The sequence below is a fragment of the Diabrotica undecimpunctata genome, chromosome 2 (assembly GCF_040954645.1).
Source record: "Diabrotica undecimpunctata isolate CICGRU chromosome 2, icDiaUnde3, whole genome shotgun sequence".
Taxonomy (NCBI): Eukaryota; Metazoa; Arthropoda; class Insecta; order Coleoptera; family Chrysomelidae; genus Diabrotica; species Diabrotica undecimpunctata.
The window spans coordinates 138,936,394-138,963,240 of NC_092804.1; positions in this window are offsets into that span (position 1 = coordinate 138,936,394).

Sequence of the window (26,847 nt, forward strand, 5' to 3'; positions counted from 1 at the left end):
TACTTTAAATATAATTAGTTTGTTGGACAACCGGTGTATTTAAAAAAATATATTACACAAAAAATCCAATTTCTGGATGAAATATTTGTCTAATAGATATTAACCATAGATATATTAACTAATAAAAAATAATAGTGAAACAAATAAAGTTAACAAGTTAGTAAATTATCATAAAATGTATCAAAGTCTTTTGGTATCACAGATTTTAATTCTTGTAAGTGATTATATTTTTGTAATTTTATTTTAATCGTCAATCTTTTTTATCTTTTAACAATTGAAGATCTTCTTGTAGATAATCTGGATGAGAAAGTTTTAAAACACGTTCTTTTAATCATAGAAATATAGAAATTCAAAATCTAAGCACAATTTATAATTATATCCTTCTTTATAATTTATGTATAAAACTTGTAAAATGTCACATTTTGATTTAATTTTCCATATATCTGTCACTAAAGCGTTCACTAAGATCATTCATAGAAGAATATATGATAAATGTGAGTCAAATATTGATAGATCGCAGTTTGGCTTTCGGAAAGCACTTGGAACTAGAGAAGCAATTTTCGCTCTCCAGGTGCTTATACAGCGGTGTAGAGACGTTCATAAGGACGTGTATTTGTGCTTTGTGGATTTTAGAAAAGCATTTGACAATGTCAATCATGAACAATTGATAGATATTCTGCGAAAGACAGGTATTGACGACAAGGACATTCGAATTGTGGCAAACCTATACTGGGGTCAAACAGCAAGAGCAAAAATTGGCAACGAACTCACTAAAAGTGTGCAGATCAAAAGAGGTGTCCGTCAGGGTTGTATATTATCCCCACTCCTATTCAATATTTATTCCGAAGAAATATTTAATAAATGTATGGAAAATGCAAATGAGGGCATAAAAATAAACGGCGAGTTAACAAACAATATAAGATATGCCGACGACACGGTGATCCTTGCCAGTACCATAGACGAATTACAGCAGGTAATGGAAAGAGTTTATTCAGTTAGTGAGGAATACGGCCTGAGCCTCAACTTCAAGAAGACAAAGTGGATGCTGATAAGCAGGAAGCAACAGCCTGCTCGACAGTTACGGATAAGTAACATGCTAATTGACCATGTAGAATCTTATGTGTACCTTGGCACCAACGTAAATGCAAAATGGGAACAGGCCACAGAAATTAAGGCGAGAATAGAACGAGCTAGAGCAGCATTTAGCAATATGAAAAAGCTCCTCATAAGCAGGGATTTGTCTCTTCCCCTAAAACTACGTCTAGTTAAATGCTACATTTTTCCGATCTTACTGTATGGTGTGGAGGCCTGGACGCTGACGGAGACGCTCACGAGAAAACTAGAAGCATTCGAAATGTGGGTGTACCGACGCATTCTTCGTATATCCTGGACCGAACATGTCACCAACACAGAGGTAATCCAAAGAATCGGAAAGGAGAAAGAAATCGTGAATACAATTAAACAAAGAAAGCTTGAATATCTAGGCCACATATTGAGACACGATAAGTACCGTCTACTGCAATTGATTGTCCAGGGAAAAATAGACAGTAAGCGAGGGCCAGGCAGGAGAAGACACTCGTGGCTCCAAAATCTGAGGAAGTGGTTCGGGCTCACATCGGTCGAACTATTCAGAAGCGCCGCAAATAAGATCAGAATTGCCATGTTAATAGCCAACGTTCGCAACGGACAGGGCACTTGAAGAAGAAGAAGAAGATATATCTGTTACATTTTTTCAGACATCTATCAATAGTGAATAAATCTTCTTCTTTTTTGTTACTAAACAAAAAAGAATTTTTAAACAAAATTTTATTTTTGGCAATATAATTGTCAAAAATAAAAATTTTAAGTTGGCATTTATGACATTGAGGATTATTTGTAATTGGTTGCTATTTTAATTTATTTATAAATTCAATTGTTTTTGTATTAAAAAAATGTTTTCAAAATTATACTAAAATTTCAGAGAAGCATTTATTAGATTAGGACATTTTTATATTAATTATTTTTGAGATGTATTAGCAGCTATTTTTATTTACTAAACTAATTTTATTAGGTGAGTTAACAAAAATTGTTTTTTCTTTCTAGTTTAACTTTGTAAGATATTTTGTCTTTTTTAGCAGCTCTTGATAATAATTGTAAACACAATTGAAAGCTCGAGATAAAAAATAGTTAACCAATAGCCCTTTTATTGACTCCAGCCTATCCAAAACAGTTATATATTTTTTCCAAACGAGTCACAAGTACTTCTTTTTTCTTATATATATATATATATATATATATATATATATATATATATATATATATATTTATATAAATTAAGGATCACTCAGAAGAGTGGTGGGTTTTTTCGGTCAAAAGGTGGAGAAAAAAGACAAAGTTGATGGCTACTTCATCTATTTATTGAAGACGTTTCGCTTTCTTAATCAGAAAGCATCATCAGTTCATCTAAAAAGAACAATATGAAAAAACCACACAATATACGATGTACATTTACTTAAGTGTCTTTACAACTTTAATATCACTGACTGCTACATATATTTTTAAGGTAACACATGTAACAACTTTTCCATGCTTGTGTGGTTTTTTCATATTGTTCTTTTTAGATGAACTGATGATGCTTTCTGATTAAGAAAGCGAAACGTCTTCAGTAAATAGATGAAGTAGCCATCAACTTTGTTTCTCCACCTTTTGACCGAAAAAACCCACCACTCTTCTGAGTGATCCTTAATTTATATTGGATTGACGGTCGTACTCCTTTGCTCTATATTTATATATATATATATATATATATATATATATATATATATATATATATATATAAATATAATATATATATATATATGTATATATATATATATATATATGTATATATATATGTATATATATATATATATATATATATATATATATATATATATATATATTATATATTTAATTTTACAATTTTAAAGAATTTACTTCCAATATTAACATTAGTTTGTTAGAATAAGATTCCGTAAACCGTAGCACTGATACACCTTTTGACCGAAAAAACCCACCACTCTTCTGAGTGATCCTTAATTTATATTGGATTGACAGTCGTACTCCTTTTCTCTATATTTATATATATATATATATATATATATATATATATATATATATATATATATATATATATATATATATTATATATATTAAATTTTACAATTTTAAAGAATTTACTTCCAATATTAACAGTAGTTTGTTAGAATAAGATTCCGTAAACCGTACCACTGATACACCGGCAAATTCATTCACTACACTAGATCTATTTTTAAATCTCCAAAACGGCAAAACATCAACTTCGGCATCAAAAATAAAAGCTTTTCTCAAGTAAAGAGCATCAACTAAGGGATGAACTGAATTTGTGGCGTATCGGCAATCAGCAGGGCTGTCGGTCCGTCCCTTCAACTGGAAGAGTTGGAACATGATCAGTGGGTTGGAAGGCCTGCAGCCCTAGATAATACCTCAGCATCGCATTCGGCCCTTCCATCATTTATTTTTTGTGTATATATAGATACTCGTACTTTTATATACATAGAAATTGAAAATATATTAACCTTTGGATGTATGATTTCAAAAAAATTTTAATTAAAATTTATATTTATTTTGTATAGCTCTAAAATAACTAATCTTTTATGTGGCAACTAGCTGACCCGGTAAACACCGTACCGCCTTGGAATTACACTTGGAATAAAAAAAAGATGTTACACTAGCACGAAGCTTAAAACTATATCGAGGCTTGAAAGGTAAAACAACGAATACGCCAATTGTAAAGTTTACAGGAGGACCGTTTAAAGTTTGAAATTTTAGAAACAAAATCATAATTTTTGTTGTAAGCTTACTATTTTGACAAATCTTTATGAATATGAATATTATTTCATTATATTCGTTGCATCATTATTAGATATTCTAGACATTTTACATCAAAAGACAAAAAGAAATAGTTCAAGTTACTAGAAATTAAATCCGTAAATAAATTTTGGAAAAAAAGTTCAGATTTCTGCTTTAATCTGTGCCTTATTAGAATTGCAAGGCAAAACAGACGTTGATAAAGATGTTATTAGAGACATGCGGAATCTAACATTGCATTCCATAACATATGTCCTCAACTAAGCAAAAATCCTTAGCGATTGGTTTCTCGTACTCATAAAGAGTAAATCGGAATAAAAAGAAATTTCTTTCTATTTTTTGCAATTTCTTTTTACTAGAAAATACTTTATTTCTACGAAAAAACAAGTCAGGTTTATGACAAAAATAATAAAAAACACATCAGCAATATTAGATTTTAACTCCATCTTCTTCGTCAGTCTCTGGAAGGACATAATTTACACTAATACCACAGGAATCTATTACCTATATCCATAAGGAATCCTTAGTAAGGTATCCTTATTTGGTTGACTAGCCTATGCACTTGTTCTATGGTTTCGTGTTTGTCTCGGAAACCCAATTTATGTTCTGGAATTATTTTATGTTTGTCTATTATCGTTTTTAACCTTTTTACGTATATTTTTTCAAAGACTGTGCTAATCATGTGAAACGGTGCTGTTATTAATCTGGTTAGTTCTGTTTCTTCCTCTGTAGATACTGTAAAAGGGTATGGCGTGAATACTTTTTAAAGGTGCTTGCCAAAAATATCAGCTTATTCGTTGTCCTTCTTAGCCTAGGTGTTTGGCTCATCTTTAATTGGTGGATTATGGTGTTGTGGTCGTTTAATTTTTTCTTGGCTTTCCAGAGTGAGTAATCTGTAGCTTCAGTCGGTGTTAAATTTTCTAAATATTCTTGAATTCCATGGTTTTCTCCTTCGTAGATTAATTCCTTTGTTGCTTTGTTAAGTTGTTTCTTATTTTATGTCGTTCTTGACTGTTGCCAATTTTTACGTAATTGTCGTTTTTCTGAAATTTTTTGTTTAATTGTGGGAGACACGTTATTTCTGTTTGGAGATGGTTCGTAGCTGGGAGTCGCATACGATGCAGCAATTTGTATGCTTTTTGTTAGGTTATCTACAGCTGATTCTAGTTGGAGTTCAAAATATAAATAAATATCACTTTTTAATAGTAAATTAAATTGTTATACAAACTAAATAATATGTTTAAACATAATAATTGTATTTATATCAAATTATTTTGAAACGAGAAGTGTGTTAAGAAACAGTTGATTCAATATTGTTATTAATATGATAAAATTTATGACTTTTAAATTTTGACAATCGTTGCAAATCAAATCTTTTATTGACAGATGTTCTATTAATTTTTTACCTTTTATTTACTGTCTGTATTTTGTTACATGTCATGTTTCAAACAATTTTGAATTTAAACCTGTTTAGAATCAAGCTGACTAGAAACGAATTGATCAAGAGTAGTGAATCGATGTGAAGGAACGCTATCTTGTGACGCTACCCATGACGTGACGTGGCGTGATGACGCTATGTTGTGACCCTAGTTACGTGACGATCACCTTAGAATTTTACTTTAGGAAATAAAGTAAAACAACGCCGATATAGAAGCTTAACTTCAAAAATAAAGGAAAATACTCCAAAATATAATGTAAGAAAAACGTTGAATCCATTGAATGCTTTTTAATAAACAATATATTATTTGTTTTTTTGCGGTGCGTAAATATACAACGATGACGGATTTATTCATCATGAAATGTTAGTTGTTAGTTCATATTTGTTTCCTAGGTACCGCTAGGAGTTATCATCCCAGACAAACTGCGTTTCCGTGCGACGTGTCATCATAGCCTTTTATTAGATTAGATTTTTTGGATAAATGAACTATTTTATATGATTAACTCATTTGATTCCGTACATATATTACAAATAGACATAGCTGCAATACATCCGCGTTCCCCCTGTGCGAAAAAGAAAACTGACGCAAAACAGTCCCTGCATCTCTTTCTAATTTGTCGACCACGTGACCTACATGACCAATGAGTATGTCACATTGTCGATAAACCCGGCTTATTAAGCAGAGATGCAAGTACTGCTTTGCGTCAGTTTTCTCTGTCTCACTGGGGGAACGCGACTGTATGGCTGGGAACAGTCAGTCTATTTCTATTATATGTCTATGTCCGTACATGAAATCAACTTTAACCCAAGAACTTCTTTTTATGGAGGTGGCGGTGACTTAACCTTTCGATTACCAAAGTAATTTTAGTTACGCGGGCGGCCAAACTGGTGTGAAGTGGTCCGCGGTATACCTACTTACTTGGTTCATGCTCTTCCATAGGCTGTAACTCTTTGAAAATAAAAATATATTGTGGAGTAATAATTTTATTAGATTATTTTATATAAGCTACATATTGCCTTTGTGATTTTTTATCCATGGTGTTTACAAATAAATCTAGAACACAGATCACTCCTGTCGGTATACTTATTTTTATTTCCTACACAAAAACTGAACCTTTTACGTTGTGAATTGTTGGTAGTTACTATAAAAGGTAACGGATTGACTAAAATGAAATTGCGAGGAATAAATAAGCTTTGACCAGTGAATTTTAGAAGTTATTTTGGTATTAGGGATCTTTTCGATTTTTATGCATTGTACAAACAATAGTCAGTTTACTCTTCAAAAAAATTCTGCAAACGAAATATCAGTGATTTTACCCAAGTAAACATCAAAACTATAACACTAGAAATTTTTGGAAATCAGAACCCAAAAAATTTTATATTTATCAAGTTTGCTAAGAATATAAACTTCAAATGGATACTGCTCTTGAATATAATCAATTGTTTCTTAACTGTTCCAAATCGAGATAAAGTGGCCTCTTGCAACATTAGCTGGCGATACTGTTTACCTGAAACAATCAAAAAATGGATAAATGTTTAATATCAGAGACACATTTCACAAAACAAAAATACATTAAACTGAGAGGATATCAAATATATCAAGCTACAAGTGGAGCTACAAGCTATTGTGAAACAACACATCTAGTGGAGGAGCAGCAGTATTCTTCTTACGATGCCTATCCGTTCCGGATGTTGGCAATCAACATAGCTATCCTAACTTTGCTTGCTGCTATTCTGAATAGTCTGGTTGTCGATGTATTAAACCACTTTTTCAGGTTTTGAAGCCAAGATATTCTTCTTCTCCCTGGTCCTCTCTTTCCAAATACCTTGCTCTGAAGAATGAGTTGCAACAAGCCATATCCCTGTTCATTCCTCATAACATAGCTAAGATATTCTAGTTTGCGCTCTTTGATGGTGTTAATAATCTCGCATTCCTTACCTATTCTACGTAGGACCTCAACATTAGTCACACGATCCACCCATGAAATTCTTAAAATACGTCTGTAACACCACATCTCGAATGCCTCGAGTTTTCTTAAAGAAGCTTCGGAAAGTGTCCAGGCCTCTACTCCGTATAATAACGTACAAAATACATAGCATCTAATGAGAGAGATTTTGATAGCAAGTGGTAAATCGTAACTTCTGAAAAATGACTTCATCATTATGAACGCCGATCTCGCTTTTCCTATGCGTTGTTTTATTTCACTAAAGTGATCCCATTGGCCGTTAATGTTGGTACCAAGTTATGTGTAGCTGTCCACTCTGTCAATTGGATGTTGTTTAACCAAAAGCTGTGTATTTAATATTTCGCGCTTACTGACTACCACGTACTTTGTTTTCTTCGTATTAAGATCAAGTCCGTGTTCTCTACTTATATCTAATATACGCGACATTATTCTTTGCAAATCGTCCAGACTATCTGCAAAAACTACTGCGTCGTCGGCATATCTAATGTTTTTTAGACGTATTCCATTGGCTAATACGCCTTCTTGTAGTTCGCCTAGCGCTTGCTCGAAGATATATTCAGAGTATATATTAAATAACACCGGGGACAGAATGCATCCTTGCCTCACTCCTCTATCTATGGAGACTGCCTCTGTCAATTGGTCATCCACTTTAATATTGGCTGTTTGGTTGTAATATAAATTATAGATGATTCTTAAGCCCCTATCATCTAACCCCGCTTCTTTCAAGATGTTTATAAGTTTATCATGCTTTACTCTATCAAATACCTTTTTGTAGCCGATAAAACAAGTATACACAGTATATCACAGTAGCACTGGAGCAGCACTAATAGTAAAAAATAATCTTATTCACTTTGCAAGAGAAATATAGAGACTGAAGCCCTCCAGGCAGCTATTATACATGTTAAAAAAAATTAATGTATAGCAGGTGCATATTTTAAACCAAAACATAATCTAAAAAAAGAAAATTATGTTCATTTGCTCAACACGCTTGGGGAAGAAATTATCATTGATGCAGACTTTAGTCTAAAATGAATTACATGTAGCAATAGAATAAATTTTTGTAAAATGGCACTTCACAATAAAACTGCTATCGTAAAAATTGGAGATCACTACACCGGCGTAATCTCCATACAGCAAGGAATCAGGCAGGGTTGTATTTTGTATTTTATTCAATGTTTACTGGAAAGACCAGTTATTTAAAAAGGCACTTGAGAGACAACCATATGGACTAAAAGTCAACGGGATTTGTATGGAATTTACCTAATTTAATTAGATATGCGGACAATACAGTAGTTCTGTCAGAAAATATTAGAGGTCTCCACATTCTGCTTGATCGTATTCACGAAGTAGAAGAAAAAAATGAGCATTAAAATAAACTCCAACAAAACCAGATTTTTAATTTTTTTTGTAACCCATATTCAAAAGAAGAGCTTCGGTTAAAAGGAGTCAAACTTAAAGAAGTTTACAAAATTACATATTTGGGAACTGTCATAAAGGATTAACCATATCCAAATATAGAAACAAAAAGCAGAATAGCAATGAATAAAACTACTTTTATAAAAGTAAAGACATTTTTTTGCAATAATCATCTCAGTTTAAAAACAAAGAACGGTTAAGTGCTACATGTGGTCTGTACTTATGTAAGGAACAGAAGTATGTAAGACGAATGCTTAACATACATTGCACAGTAAGAAAAACTAATGAGAAAGTACTAAGGAGGGTCAACAGAGCTAGAGAAATGATAAAGACTGTTAAATACCACAGAAATGTCTTATCCGGGATATATAGGAGAGGAAATCGATACAGAATCCTTAAAGGCAAAATAGAAGGCCGTAGAGATGTAGGAAGACAACAAGTTTCTTGGTTAAAAAACATTTGTTATTTTTTTCGTTCAAAATTTAAAAAAATCATTCAAAAAATACATTCGAACCAAATCGACGGAATAAAGTCAGAACCATAAGTCATAAAATAATATACGGTCATCCGCAAACGTAATATAGATAATGCCAGCATACGGATAGTAAATCGGGGCATAGAAATAGTATAGGGATTTATTTACTTATGATGCTGAATAAACGATGATCGGAAAAGGGATCTTGATGATGAAATCAAAATTAAAATCACAATAGCCAGGAGTACGCTCTTCAATATCAAAGCACCATTTTTTATAGAGACGGGAGTTTGACTACTCGATGGCGTACCATTGTTGCTACGTTCTGCCTACACTGTTATCCGAAGTTAAGGGTTAAACGTTAAAGGCAAGCACCATTTCACGTCTAGATTCTTTTGGGATATGGTTTATCGTCAGGTTTGGATAATTAGTTGTTACAGAACAACCTCAGTTGCTATCTAAGGTCCTTAGAGAGACTACACCTCAAGACCAGCATCTCCAGTTTGGGAGTTTTACGTTGTTATGGAGTTAATTATGTATGTATAAATGTAATATAAAACCAATTTAATAACATTTAAAGGGTTTTTACCCATATATTTAGTTGGTTCACAAATGTATACCTAATAGCAGCACTGATGATGGAATAGGGATTCAAAAAAATTCCAGAAAGTATACTTTTTTATAAAAAAATTTTAAATAAAATTTTTGATTTAAGGTATACAGCCTACTCGGGAAACTAATTGTTCCTGTGGATTTATGCTCAATTTTTACATGCATATAACGAATATTTTGGCAAAATGGATTAAACAGTTGTGTTAAAAAGAATTAAGATATTAAGGTAATAAATATAATATAACAGCCGGATATTAATTTAAACAACTTGCTTGTTTTAACACCTTTGTTTGATTTGTTTTAATGATGACAATAAAATTTAAATCTCTTATCTATGACACCCACAGAGATTATTTTTTTTACAAGAAACTGTTTCTATATGAATAATTCTAAATTTAGCCTCATTCAAAATATTTGACGTGTACTAGTAGTTCTTGGTCTAAAATTAAGTTTATCTGTAATATTTGTACTTGTGTAAGTATGTAGTAAACACTGAATAAAAATAAAGAGATTTTATCAAAACATATGATGTTTTTCTCTAAATGACGCTAAAAATAATATAAAGGATGTCCATGACAAGCTGCAAATTGTCAACAACTGTAAATTAATATTTCAACCAGTTTAAATTACCTGAATTTTATTAACCTGTCATGAATGTAACTAAACGGTACGTAAGTTTGTAAGAAGTAATAATAATTAAAAAAAAATTATTTCAAAATTTTAAGTAAAAGGTATAAATAAAATACCCAAACGGGCTATATCACAAATACAGAATGTTTTCGGAATGTAAATTCCATCATCCTCAAATTCCAATAACATGCAAGTAATTAACTACTTTAATTAAAAAGAACGTAAGGTTTAAAATGTTGACTAAGGTTATGCAAAATGTGGTTAATACTTACAAAGTGCACATGCTATGAGCCACTAAAATATATGGGTGAAAACCCTTTAAATGTTATAAATTTACAAATATGTTACATTATATACTATTAAAAATTATTAATAATTTTTAGTGTTTAAAGTAAAAGTATACCTAGCAAAAATGTTTGAACCAAACGAACCAGATCCCTACAACAAATAAATCGAGATTCATAACTTCTTCAGAGCCCCGCTTCAACTGGACTTCATCTTCAACTGGATCGATTAAAAACGTCACGCTTACTGAAATAAGAAATACAATTATAAAACATATAAAAACAAAAAAAGCCCCAGGGTTTAATGTGATAACAAGCAAGTTATTGCAAGAATATACAATAAAAGGATACAAATATCTGCAGAGCATTTTCAGTGCATCACCATAACAGGCTACTTTCCGAGTCAATGGAAAATTTTACAGATTATCCTGTCCTCAAACACCTAAACCTGCAAAAAAAATAGAAACCCTAAAATCCTATAGATCGATAAATTTGCTGCAGATTCTATCAAATATATTCATAAAGCTTCTATTGATAAGATTGATTTCAATGTTAGAAAAAACTAAACTTATTCTAGACCACGAATTCGGCTTCAGGTTTAAGCCTGAGATAATGGGGCAGGTCCACAGAATATTAAAAAAATATCTCCGCTTAAAAGTAAATCCTACCTCATAGCAGCCTTCATAGACGTCAGTCAAGCCTTTGATAAGGTTTGGCTTGAAGGTCTACTTTATAAGATAAAGAAACAATTGCCATAATATCCTATGTTCCACTTTTAAAATCCTACCTATTAGGTAGATACTTCCTAGTAAAGCAGCACGATGAATACACTAAGCTCCACCGCTCCACCATATCAAACCAGGTTTTCCACAAGGAAGTATACTAGGACCCATTTTATTTCTGATGTTTAGTGCAGACCTCCCATCCAGTAGTAACACATAATTTGCTACTTTTGCAGACGACAAAATTTATAAAAAAAAACTTAAATAAATTAGAAACTTGACTAAAAAAATGGCAAATTAGAGTAGATGAGACCAAGAAAACACATGTAACCTTCACAATGAAACAAGGTACCTTGCAGTCATACTCAATGTGATAAAGGCACTCTGTCGAAACAGCTGTAGGTAGTGATAATTAATTATAATAAAAATTTGTGAAAGTGTTGAAAACAAAAGTTTTCAGTGGAGTTCGGCCCTGATAAAAGTTGTAAACAAGACGTTTGTCTCGGCTCTTAATATTTTTGTGTTAAACTGTGAATATTAAACGTTATAAACTTAAAAACGCATTCTAAACTGGATTTATTAGGTTTTTGGATGGTCTATCGATCGCAAATAATTATAATTTTATCAATAACAAACAAAAACCAGTGTTGTTTTTTGCTGGGGCAGAGAGGTACTATATTTTTGCTACTGTGAATAATAACAAATTGGTATGTCGTCGGATGTAACTATACAGAACGTCTCTTCAAAGAGCAAATCTATTCCTTGACAGCATTACAGCAGAAATTTCCTACTAAAGATCAAGCAAATATTTTTAGTGCTATAAATAACGCCCGTCTTCAGAATAATTCTTTAATCCCGCTGGGCACTTTAATTAATCCAAAAAATATTTTATTCTCTTCTAGGTTATCTACTAATAGAATATGTATGTATCTAAATAGTAAATTCAGCGTAGATAAATTTATGGAGAAATATGGTTCTATTAAAGTGCAAGGAGAAATCTTACGAGCTAGAAGACTCATAACGCGTGCTGAAAGGCTAGTTTTATCTAACGTTAGTCCAACAATTTCCCATGATGTACTTATCCGAGAATTAAAAGAAATGGGCTTAAACCTCGTTTTCCCTATAACTTTTTAAAAATCGATGCTACACTACCAGAGTATAACCACATTAAGCTTTACAAGCTATATTTGTTAGTCCACATAATATCACTAACCCAGATTCTATTGAAATAATTTATGAAAACACCTCTTACAGAATTTTCATCTTCTTCTTCTTAGCCTTCTGTCGTCCATGTTTGGACATAGGCCTCTCCCAACTCCTTCCATCGGTCTCTATCCTGAGCAACATATTTCCAATTTGTTTCGGCTATTCTTTTAATATCATCAACCCATCTCATATGTGGTCTTCCTTTTGGTCGTTTACTTTCGTAAGGTCTCCAATGTTGTATTGTAGTATTCCAACGTTGGTCTTTTTGTCTAGCAGTGTGGCCCACGAAGCTCCATTTAAGTTTGGCAATTTTTGTTGCTATGTCCTCGACTTTCGTTTTGGATCTTACCCAGTCGTTCCTCTTTTTATCTGACAGTCGTATACCTTTGCTCTTTCCATTGTTCTTTCTGTTGTGGCTTGTTTATTCATGTTTGCCTTGGTTAGGGTCCAGGTTTGACATCCGTATGTCATGATAGGAAGGATGCATTGGTTGAACACTCTGCTCCTCAAGTATTGGGGTATTTTGTGGTTCTTAAGTATCCAACTAAGTTTTCTAAATCCTGCCCATGCTAGTCTTGCTTTTCTAGTAATTTCCGTACTTTGGTTCTCTTTGTCAAGTTTAAGGATTTGGCCTAGGTAGATATATTCCTGGATTTGTTCTATCTCACTGCCATTTATAGTTATACGTCTGGGGTCAACTGTGTTTGTCATTATTTTTGTTTTTTTTTTTCATATTCATTTTTAGGCCGACGTATTGGGAGCTGGCTGCTAGTTTCCCCATCATAATTTGCAGTTCCTCGAATGTGCTCGCTATAATCACTATGTCGTCAGCGAATCTGAGGTGGTTTTACTTGTTACCATTAACGTTAATGCCATAGGTTGACCAATTTTTAGATTTAAAGACGTCTTCTAGGGCTAGGTTGAAAAGTTTTGGCGATATTACGTCTCCTTGTCTCACTCCTCTCTTAATGGGGATATGATTTGTATTTTCATCTAGTTGTACTATCATAGTTGCATTTTCATATATATTATGTATTAGTTGCCTATATCTCGAATTTATTCTACAATTATTAATAGCTTGTTCTATGGCCCACATCTCGATACTATTAAACGCCTTTTCATAGTCGACGAAGGCAAGAAATATGGGTAGTTGGTATTCATTTGCCTTCTCTATCAATGTTCTCATTGTCAGCAGATGGTCTGATGTACAATATCCTTTGCGGAAGCCAGCCTGTTCAACCGGTTGGTAATTGTCTATTTTGTAGGTTAACCGGTTATTAGTAATTCTCATAAATAGTTTGTATACTTGGCTGAGCAACGATATAGGTCTATAATTCTGTAGATCACATTTGTCCCCTTTTTTGTGTAAGACTATTACTAGACTCTCGTTCCAGTCTTTAGGGATCTTGCTATTCTATTCTATATCTTGCTATACAGGGATTGTTAATGTCTTGCTTGTTTTCAAGAGCTCGGCAATTATACCATCGTGTCCTGGAGCTTTATTATTTTTTAGCTCTTTTAAAGCTCTTTCTATTTCGGATCCGTTTATATTTGGTTGTACTTCTGATCCCGCGTTTTTTATTTTTCTTTTGACGTTCTCCTTTGTTGTTCCATTAGGCTGGCCTTGCGAGCTGTACAAGGATATGTAGAAGTCTTCGACAATATTTGTTATTTTATATTTGTCCTTCTCTTCCTTATTGTTGGCGTCTTTAATTTTGATGATTTTTTAAACTCCCAGTGGATGTCTTAGACATTTTAAGCCTTTGTTGTTTTCAATGACCCGCTCTATTAAGTTCTCGTTCCGTTTTTGTATGTCGCGTTTTAGTTCTTTTCTGATTGTTTTATTAAGTTCTCTATATTCTTGAGTATGGCGTCTGTTTTGCGCTAGTAGTTGTCTTCTTTCCGTCATTAGCTGTTTAGTTTCATTGCTTATTTTGTTTTCTTTATTCCTTGTTTTCTTTGCGACCTGTAGTCCTGCTGCGAGAAGGTTTTTATTTATGTTTTTATTAATCTCGACAATTTGATCTTGATTATGTGAAGTATCAGATTAGAACTTATCCACTAAGACCTCCCGGAATTGCTCTTCATTTGTTCTTAGTTTAAAGGAATCTATCCTCGTTTTTTTTTAAATCCTTTTTCTCTTTTCTTTCATGTTAATATTTATTTTTTTTCTAACTATACGATGATCACTACCCGTTGTTACGTTGTTTATTGTTGTGACGTCTTCAAATATTCCTTTGTTGTTTGAGAGAAAATAGTCTATTTAATTTTTGGTAGTTCCGTTAGGTGCGACCCATGTCCACTTTCTGTTAGGTTTCTTTTTGTAGAAGATATTCATAACATACATGTTTTCCTGTTCCAGGAATTCCATGAGTTTTTCTCCTCTTGTGTTTCTTGTGCCGAATCCAAAATTTCCAATATGAATTTTCATATCTCAAGACAATCTGACTTGTTATACGTGTAAGCAATTAGGCCATATTTCAAACAATTGTCCAAATATCAACATTATACCATCAACCACTCAGACCCAAAATTCAACTATACCGAATCTTACTTCTAGGCCAAATTCGCAGTCTTCTATCGATATTGATAGCCAATTACATCAAGGTGGGGTAGGTGATCCAAATATTACACCTACTTCTTCGAAATCATCTTTAATTCCTTCTACTCCAGTCATTTTACAACCGCCTAGTGAAATAAAAATAACTACAATTGCCGATGAAAAAATTTCCACTAAAACTTCAACTGTAAAATCATCGGAAAAAAAGGACCCACAAGCTTCACTGGAAACCACGAAAGATTCACCCTGTTCATCCGTGAAAAGAAGCATTGACGAAATATTATCTCCCCCCCCCCCATCAAAAATCTAAATACAAATACCCAATTATTTACTCCCCCACCCATATCTCACAAAATCAAAACCCAGAAACCAAAAAAATCCAAACGCACAGCAGCAAACTCTGATTCTCTTAAATTATTCATGAATGAAAACTCCACATCAATTATATTAAACTATGATCAACTCATGATGCTAATTGATAATATCCAAGGTAGTCAATCACCTATAGAAATTGTCAAGGAATATATATCCGATTTTTTTGGTCTAATTAATCTGTTAACCATATCTTATCCATACATATCCGACAAAACTACGAAACATCGTTTCACCAGTCTTAAAAATAAATTTCAACACTACCTAGGTAAAGATATTACAGACAGTGAATATTATCCTCTCTCGATGCATAATTTTCAACTCTATACTATAGTGGATTATTGCGGTAAAGATTTCAGAACCACATAGAAACTTCTACATCTGTAATATTTATTTGCCTCCTAACATACAAGTTAGTTACGAAGACCTCCGTAAACTTCCTGATCAGATACCCACCCCACGCCTAATTTTAGGTAACCTGAATAGTCATAATACAATTTGGAGCTCACAAAATACAAATATAAAGGGTCAAATATTAAAGAACATTATTACAGATTTTCATCTAAACTTTTTAAATCATTATCATCACTTCTAGATTTTTCTTTATGTGATCCTAACTTAACTATAGGGTTAGACTGGGAAGTATTGCCTTTTACATATGGAAGTGATTACTTTCCCATAGTTATTACGAACCTCAACCATGTGCAGAAACATCAAGAATTTAGTCCAAATTGGAAAACTAACAACGCAGATTGGGATTCATTTTCTCAATATATTGATAGTCACATATCTAGGGCCCAAATAACCAATGATATTGACGAGACCATTAAATCACTCAATGACTTAATTTTACAAGGTGCTATATTGTATATTGGTAAAACAAAACAAATACAGGGACGTACACCAGTACCGTGGTGGTCTCAAGAATGCGAAGAGGTCATAAAAAATAGTAAATCTGCTTTTAATAATTATAAGAAGCACAAGACAACGCAAAACAGAATTAATTTAAAAAAATTAAAGGCAAAAGCGCAGCTTACTACAACGCAAGCTAAAACGAATTCATGGCAGAAGTTTGTATCGGAAATAAATAAAACAACTAGCTCCAAGGAAGTCTGGCAAAGAACTAGAAAAATTTGTGCTACTCCGCAGAGGATTTTTATTAAACACTTCTTCTTTCTTCATCTACTACTTCTAATTCTTCATATTATCTAGCTATGGAAAGCTCGACACCGAAGTGAAAGATCAAGTGAGAGCAAACAGACCCGCGGGCTGCCTAAAGAAAACAATATGGAGAAATAAAAATATCGGGAAAGAAACGAAAGGTAGAATTTACAAAACAGTCATCAGACCAATAATGACACGGGGCAGAAACAAGACCTGACACAGAGAGGACATTCTAAGGATGTTAGAAACAGCAGAGATAAAAACACTTAAAAAAATTGATGGTAAGACACTATGGGACAGACTAGAAGTACAGATATACGACGTAGATGCAAGATGAAGAACATCAAGAACTTGGTAAGAAATAGAAGAGTAGAATGAAACGATCATATAAATAAGCCGAATGACAAGAAATAGAGACGGCAAGAGACGGTTCCCCAATAGGAAGACGATTAGTAGGAAGACCACGAAAACGATGGAACGACAACTTACTAAAGGCACATTGAAAAACAGATAGATTCATGTCTACATAAAAAGAAGAAGATTAAACACTTGAAAGTACAAAATAAACTAGTATCCAAAGATGAAGATATAGCAAATGTTCCAGCGAACTTTTACAAAAGGCTCTCAAACGACAAAAATTCACGTACAGATTCTTCAAATTCATCATCTGATACCTATACTCTTTCTAATAATGAAAATCCTAACGTAGCAATTAGTAGTCGCATTACGTTTCAAGAACTTAATTCAGCACTTTTAAGCCTTAAAGATTCTTGTCCTGGACCCGATGATACTCTACTCATATTTCTAAAACATCTTACGGACTCAGCCAAATATCATTTACTTAACATATTTAATTTTATAAGGACGCAACAGCATTTTCCTTCAATATGGACTAATTCTTACGTGCTACCTCTTTTAAAAGGTAATCACGATATAGTGTGGAATCATACAGGCAAATCTCAATTACTTGTTTAATGTGGAAACTGCAAACTTATAGAAAAAATCGTTAACAGTAGATTAATGTGGACATTGGAACAAAATCGATTACTGATTACTGAACAAAATGGATTTAGGCAGAATCGATCAACGGCTGAATTCTAGAACTCGAAAGCGATATTACGGAATCGTTTGCAACTAATAGAAAATGTACCGCGATATTTTTTGACTCAAAAATGCCTTTAACACTGCCAGGAAACACAGGATTCTAAAAACGTTGTATGAGTGGAATATCCGGGTACACTGTTTATCGTTTATCAACAATTTTTTAACCAATCGGACTTTTCGGGTAAGAGTTTTCAATTCGTGCTCGAAAACTCCGGTCTGTTCTTAGCCCAACACTCTACTTAATAGCGATTAATGGTATTTTGAAAAACATAGAAAAACCTTTAAAAGCACGGATTTATGCTGACAATTTAGTGGTATTTACAAAATGAAAAAATATAGATAGTATGACAAAATGTTTACAAAGCTTTATCAATAAACTGAAATCATGGTCTCTGAATACTGGCTTTAAATTTTCTACTACAAAAACAAAGAGTCATGGTTTTTGCAAAAACAGCAAATATAAGTAGTGCGTCAAATCTTACGTTATACGGGAAACCAATAACAGTAGATCCTCATATTAAATTTTTAGGAATGCATTTAGACAACAAACTGACATATACAAGTACGAGTACATATGAAGCAATTACAATTAACTTGCCATAAGAGAATAAATATTTTAAAAACATTATCAAACAGAAAATGGGGTTCCTACCCAAATACAACAGTATCAGTATACAAATCGTTAATCAGGTCTAAACTCGATTATGGATGCATCTTATTGTTCTGCCATAAAATCTATTTTAAAATCTCTAGATACAATTCATATAATAATAGACCAATATTCTTAGACCAATAATGGTCTAAGAATCTCACTACGAGCATTTAGAAGTACACTTATTGAGAGCAGATACGCTGAACTTGGTGAGGCATCCCTTTACCACAGGCGAATGCAGCTGACGGTTTAGTATTAAAACATTAAGATTAACACATTCATCCTCGGTATACTGTAATCCAGAAAAACCTATTTACAGTAACATCTTCACAGATAAATATAACGAACTTTTTAATTATAATGATAAACTAAGAACACCATACTATGAAAGAATCAGAACATATTCTAAGAAAGTAAACTTTGATTTTCCTGACATATTTGATCCAAACATCACCGATCTTCATATCACTAGGTCAATCAATATTTTACAGTGTAATGTATATTTGATCAAATATAATAAGTCGGAAATACGTTCCTCAGAAATAAAAACTATTTTGTCAAATATCTCCAAACTTATGAAAATTTCTCCAAAATATTTACAGGTGCTTCAAAATTTAGCAATGGAGTTGGTGCCGCTTTTGTGATCAATTTAAGTAAATATCTATTTCAACTATCTCCCCACTGTAGCATATACACAGCCGAAATATTCGCTCTTTATCGAGCAATTAAGTTTATTAATGATACCAATATCTTCAAAGCGGTGATTTTTTCTGATTCTATGAGTTCAATTTAACGAGTATATCCTAAATACCTAATTAAGGAGCAGACGTAAGTGCGCTTAGTGCAGTGTCTAGTGCGGACTCAGATATAATATAAGTGTGGTCCAGAAGACTAAAAGCTTTCTATTAAGGCAAAAATCTTAGAAGTCTGGCATAATGAATGGCAAATATCAATAATGTCTAAACTACGACAAATTAAAGACATAGTTAAAAGAACTAAACCTTTTTACAAAAATTGACATGAACAAGTGTAGTTAACCGATTACGATTAGGCCATACTAGACTCACGCACTCTTATCTTTTTTCAAAATGTAACCCACCAATATGCGACCGCTGCAATTCAACCCTAACAGTAAAACATATCTTTGAATGTGACAAATTCAAACATCAACAAGCTCTTTTTAATATAGATTCAAATTTATCAGTTGTGTTAGATCAAAATAGTTATTCAAAGAACTTAATAGATTATCTAAAAGCTGTGTGTTTCATAAGATTTTACTTTTTTTTTGTATAAAATTTCTTACTTTCTTTTTAGTACTATTTTGTAAAAAAAATTTTTTTTGTAACCATATAATATATCTATTGTTGTAAAATTGTACAAATCCGTTGTTAATATAATAACCATTAGGTGGATGAGACTTTGTCTTTAAATAAAAAAAAATGTTCAGTGTTTTATTTCTTGAATCATAGCAGCGTTGCTCCAGTCTGTAGGAATATTGGCTTTGTGAAGACAGATATTAAAAAGTAGTTTAATTTTTTGTTTAATGGATCTCTTCCAATTTCTAATACTTCTGACACTATTTCATCTTGGCCTGGGGTTCGATTATTTTTCATTTTCTTCAGAGCCTCTTTGATTTCTGAATTTGTTATATGGGGCAATAAATCTGATTCTTGGTTTAGCACCACAGTTTTTACTGTAATTGGAGGTTGCGTATTGTTATCTTTTTTTTTATTTATATAGCTCTATGTGCAACTCTTCGACTATTATTAATATATCCTCTTTATTTGTAGTCTCTTCTCTAGCTCTGTTTATTAGTTTGTTATTTTTTATTTTTCCTTTTTGCATACCCTATCTCATATCTTTCATTTTCTTATTTTGCCCTATTGCTTGTTCATTTCAGTTTTCTACTTTGTAGTTTCTTCTCTTTTCTAATTGCCTTTGTGATCGTCTTGTTTATTTTATTTAGCACTTTTTTACTTATACTGTTATCTTCTCTCATTTGTCGCCTTTGGTCTGTAAGGGTTTACGTAAGTTGACTTAGTTTATCACCCTTTTTGTTTGTAGGACAATATATAGATTGAGCCGGTTGTGTTGTGTTGATTATTCCTTTGTTCAATGAATTATCAATATATTTTTCGAACTCCTAGATATTAGTTGGTTTTCTCCATTTCATTGGTTGTTTCTTATTTATCATTTTCAGTCTCTATTTTTCGGACGATATCGTTTCGTTATTTTCGTTCTTAATAACCTATGATCACTGCTTGTACTAAACTGGTTTAACACATTCACGTCTTTAGGCGTAAGGCGTTTAACAAATAGTCGATTTTGTTCCTTGTGTTTCCGTCAGGGTTTTTCAATGTCCATCTTCTGTGGTTTTTCTTTTTAAAAAAGCTGTTCATTTAATAGAGATTATTTTCAAAAAGCAAAATTAACAGTTGTTTGCTTCTATCATTTTTGATTTCGCTTCAAAAGTTTCCCAATAATATTTCAGAAGGGTCTTCCTTAGTGTCTATTTTAACGTTGAAATCGCCATCTATTATTAAGAAGTAACCAGGATTTTCGTTGATTGCACAGGATATTTGATCGTAGAATATTTGGACTTCTTCGTTTGGATGTCCTCTAGTAGTGTACTCTTGAACGATCTTTAAAATATATCTTGAGCTTATTGTGATGTTTTGGTAGATTACCGTTGTTAATATTTGATTTATTGGCACAATTCTGTTGGCAATTTTTTTTCGACTCGAAATCTAGTCTCGAGTCTCGATTTTTCTTCTCCTTTGAAGTACCATAATTGTCCTTAGGGAAGTATGATAAGACTCTTTCCCTTTTTACTTACTGCATTGATACCCACAATATCCCAATTCACTTTTGAGAGTTCTACCTCAATTTCTTCGAATCTTTCCTCGGAAAAGGAGATGTTGAGTTTTATGTTTTTGACACACTTTGAGCAGGGTTGATTTACAGTGGTTGGGTTTTTGGCATTTAAATACGGTGCTTGCCTTGCATGTAGGTGAGTATTGATATGTATTTCCACGAGTATCTGGGGACCGTTGGTCGATTCCTCTAGAGCCCCGCGTACAAGAACAAGGCTGATATTCAATGGGATTTCGCCCAGTGCCCTCTGAACATCGTTAGCGATCGTGTGACCATTCAGTTTTTTGCACGATAGCTTCTACCTTAACCTACGGATTTTTGGCACCTGGTTTTTTTATATTCTTGTTCTGTAGAATGGAGAGAGAAAGAAGGTGTAGATAGGAATTTTATGGACCGTAACATGATTCCCCGGGGAGAAAGGTATAAATGGGCAAAACCATGAGCTCGCGAGGGCAGGTTTGCTATTCTTGAAGTAGATTTGTCCTCTGACGGGATCAGAAATTAGTATCCTAAATAAAAAAAAGTAAAATGATAATTATAAGTGCGTACATAATCATTCTTAAATAATAATAATAAATTTAGCGATAATCATTTGTACAATTGAAACGGGTAAAATAAAGGCGATATAATTTTAGGGCAACTCGTATATATGTAAATGTTTTGATAAAAATTTCTCTTCTCCCGAAGGGAAAGAGACAGGCAAAACAGTAAGCACTCAGCCATCTATTCATTAAATAAGATGTATCAAAATAATAAATTATGTTTATCTGAAAATATTTTAAATCGAGTGTCATAAAAATTTAAACAGATAAGTCAATATATTTATGAGTTTTTTAAGTTTTGACAATCATTGCGAATCGAATCACTCATTGAGAGATATTCTTTTATTTTTTCAATTCTTATTTAGTTTCTGTATTTTGTTATTTTTCATTCAGTTTTTAACTTAAACCTAGAATACGTCGAATCGGTCGCTGAGCTGATTAATTTAGTCAGTCTCCTTCTTATGATCGCCGGGACGTGCATGGAAATGGCCATGACGCCCTGGCCACCCTCTTTTGTGAGAGCGTAGGACTCTGCAACTTGTCGATATACTTCGGAAGCAAGTATGTTTTTAAAACCAGCAGTTTTTGCGCTGGTTTTAGCCCCGCTCGATGAATACGATCAAGCTATGTCTGCAGCTCGTTGAAGGCCACCCTGGTCTGTCCTAAAGCATTATACCTTCGGCCTAGGTAACCAACCAGCTCGCTCGGTTGCAGCTACCGAATCCTGTCGTTACCGATAGAAAAGAGAGAGCGCGTTACGCAGTAACAGTGCTTAAAACTAGAAACGAATTGAATGGATTATAAACGCAAGTTATTAATTTTGAAGACGAGCTAAGCCAAAAATTATTGTTTAAAAAACCTGTACAACAAAGAAAACGCATATTAAGAATAATGAACAACAACTTGTCTTGGTGCTTCATAACGAGGTCGATACTAGTATACTCGAGCGTGTTGTATTATTATAATGACCGAGAAGAATGCTGTTCTTACTGTTCAATGCGCATTCTTAATCTAAAGTAGCATAAGTTAGAGAAGATTAAATCAGTTAATTGAGAATATTGTTGCAGAATTGCTGAGACTGAAAACAGTTTTAAAGAAATACGTTTGATTGCACATCCAATCAGCAATTTCTTCTAGTAGCAAAAACAATTAAAATTACTAAAAATAATAGCCAAACGTTGATAGAAAATGTAGAAGTCTAAAAGTAGATAGTAGAAATTTGTGTTTTAGTTATTAACATTTTATTTATCTGCAATAAAATATATAGAAGTTCTTAAATACTTTCTACTTTATGGTATGCTAAAGCCATTTGAATAAAAATATTTACACAACATGTTGTTCTACGAAATTAATAACTTTCGTCAACAGCGGTACAAAGTTCGTGTTAAATATTTGTACAGGTAATATAGAAAATTGCTAATGTCAACTAAACACGTATTATTTTGTTAATCTAAATAACACAAGCGAGCTCTAGATATTTCAAATTTATACTTATATCTTGCTAAGTCCACCTGTGTGAAACTAGCCCTGTGGACAAGGCATTACAGCCCGCAAATCATATACTGCAACTATAAAATTCTCCGTAACTTTTTATTTGTCTTTTCCTTTTTCTAATCTTGAAAGGATATTCTCTTTCAGGTGGTTTTTATGTTTCGCTTGTAAACTGGGTTTATCATCAGCATTATTAGAGGATGTACATTCTTCACACTGGTCTTTCTTGGGCTGCCAGAAGGAAATATTAAAGTCTGTCATAAAAATGTGATAATACATTTGGTATGTACTCCAGTCGTCAGAGACGAAAATGCCACTGAACCTCTAAAAATCATACCAACAAGCTGAATTTTACCAAGAATATTAATTTTGGGGCCCCAAAAAGATGCAAAAAAGTTTACCACTGTTACCCCCGGGCTTCCCCCTAAAACCCTCCTCAAGAAGGTGGGTAAAAACGAAAAAAAAAAATCGATTTACACAGAATCTGTACACCGTAGAAAAAATGTTTCAAATAGCTCAAATGTAGCTGAGATAATTTTAAACAAAAATGATTATATGTATTTTTTGTGTAAAATGAACCATTCTCTTAGAAATAACACTTGAAGCGACCGTCGATTTTGCATGTCAGTTACGCGCGCGAAATCAATTTTCAATAAAATTTGTATCAGCACGACGGCAAAAATTCGATATCTTTTGATTCACGTGACCTATCGACAAAAATCAAGATGCGTTTTAAAGGTAAAGGTAAATTTGTAAAGTTTACATGAACATTGATTTCATCTTCATAAGAAACTTGTGTACCTTTAATAGTCGACTAAATTTATTTATATTTGCGATAGTTTGGCAATTTTGCGGCTAATAAAAATTGCTATAACCTTTTAACAATTCTATTTGAAAATTTGAAACTTTCCAGAAAGTTTCATTACATGTTAGATTTTATTGAAGAGTTAGTTAAAAAGCGAGATTTAAATATTTGTAACACACATGTTTAATTAGAAAAAAAATAGCCGACGAGCCGCCCACGATTTTTTCAATAATACGCCTTTTGGGTTATAATCAAAATTAAGAGTTCGATTACATATCATTTTTTGCAGAAATATCCGTAATACACTGTGCTGAAACTAGAAATTAGAACTCACTTTATCCAAGCTAAGATCGTCATTATCATCATTCCCAGCCTTCTGAGTTCAAAGTTAAACATAGGCCTCCCCTAATTTCTTCCAGTTCTGTCGGTCTTAACCTTCGGCCAGGCTCGCCCTAAATAATTACATCATCAGGCGCGCCGCAGCAATTTGCTGCGATGTAGTTTCTTATTGTTTTCGACACTTTTAATTATTGATTAACTGTATCGTTATTTATTTTATCAAAAAATAAGAACGCTTTATTAATTTAACTAATTTTAATAAATTTTACAGAAAAAAACTTTTAATTTATTTGATCATTACAATTAATACATACAATATTAGATTTAGAATGTCTTTTACAAGTGAATGCACTACGTTGTGTAGACTTGACATACAGGTATACGACTTGATTTTTTCACTGTAACAATTGCAGCATCTACCACGTTTAGCAGGATTTTCGTCTTCTTGATGGGGTACTGGTTGCTTCGGAAACATCCTAGACAGGAACTCGGTTATATCACGTGAAAGTGTTTTAATTTGTGATCGTGTATAAAGGTGTTCTTTCATTATGTTCATTGCAAGGTTTTTGAGAAAATGTCTCCTTTTGAGTGATTTTCCAGAATTTGCAGCGGAATGTAGAACAAAAGCATTTATGCCTCCAATATTCATTAAATTATAGAATATAACACACGGCCATCTTTTAGTAATTCGTGAAACACTGTATGATGAACATAATTCATCTACAGTATCAACTCCTCCTTTTTTTTTATTGGAATCTAAAATCAACTGTGGTTTCTTAGTATCCATGTCAACTGTACTTTCGTTGTGCATAGACGATAATAATATGACTGACTTACTTTTACGCGGCACGAAAGAGGTAATCATATAATCTTTTTAAAATCCAAATATGCTAGATTGAACTGCCCTTGATTTATGTGGAAGAAATTCTTGACGAATTTCTTTTTTGTTTTTCTTCAGCGTCCCAAGCAGAGTAATTTTCTTCTGCAGCAAATATCTAGCTAACGGAATACTAGTATAAAAATTATCTGTTGTTATGTTTCTTCCTGTCATTTCTACGGACTCTATTAGACGTTTTACAACGTCAAAGGCCGAATTTGATACGTCGTATGGGCCACTTGACTGTTTACCGCAACATATCTCTAAATTGGCGGTATAAAATGTTTGAGCATCACATAACGCGTACATTTTTATCCCGTACTTAGCAGGTTTGTTGGGTATATATTGTATCCAGCTACACCTACCTCTAAAGGGATGGAGCATTTCATCAATTGTTGTATACTCTGACAAATTGTATGAGTTTTGACAATTTTTTATAAATCTGTCAAAAAACGATCTAATGGCTGACAGCTTGTCTATTTTACATCTTTCACTCCTTGTATGTTTATCATCAAATCTCAATGAACGTGCAATAAATAGGAAACGTTTGTAGCTCATTACTGCTCGAACAATATCAATCCCTGTGCCATCTTTTTCCCAAAGTTCCATCACATTTGTGTGACTGCCGTGCTTTATGCCAATCAAATAGAGGAGTTCAAAAAAGGCCAATAACTCACTCCTGTCCACATTCCTGCAATCTCTATCTCTCAAATATTGCGTTTTATCTCTATGTTCATTTATATATAAATTGGTAAAAATTAGAATTTCATCAACCATATCAATATTGATAATAGTAAAAACGCATCAATTTCTGTTTTTATTTGACGTGCAGTTCCTTTTAATCCCGGTGGTACTTTCATTATATTTTGTTGCTTTGTCTTAGATGTGGCAAAAGAAGTTTTATACCACTTACTTGTTTTATCCTTGCCAATGAATGTATCTTCAACGTTTTCGTAAAACACTTCCTCCTCATCTGACATATCTTGCTCTGAACATGTATCGTCGTGGTTCTCCTCAATTTGTTGTTCATCCAAATCACTATCACTTTCCAATATTTCATCTGTTTCATCTTCAATATCTGTCATATTATTTAGAATTTCCTCTAATTGTGCTTGGGTTAACACTTACTTTGGATTTTTACGAGACATGGCGTAATCTAAAATTATAAAATATGTTATAATATAGAATTCTACAATAATCTAATATGTTTCATATGAGTATATTATTAATTCCTATAAATAATTATATTATTAACAATTTTACTTACCAATAAAATTTCAATTTCTCGAAAAAGATATATAATATATTAGTTATTTCAAAAAAAAATTGCGCGAATTTCACTACCAGGCGCCTTGCAGCAATTGTCTGCCTCGATGTACTATTCACAATAAAGTACGATAACTAACTAATTGGATTTGGATTTCACAACACGATGATGGGTACCGACTAA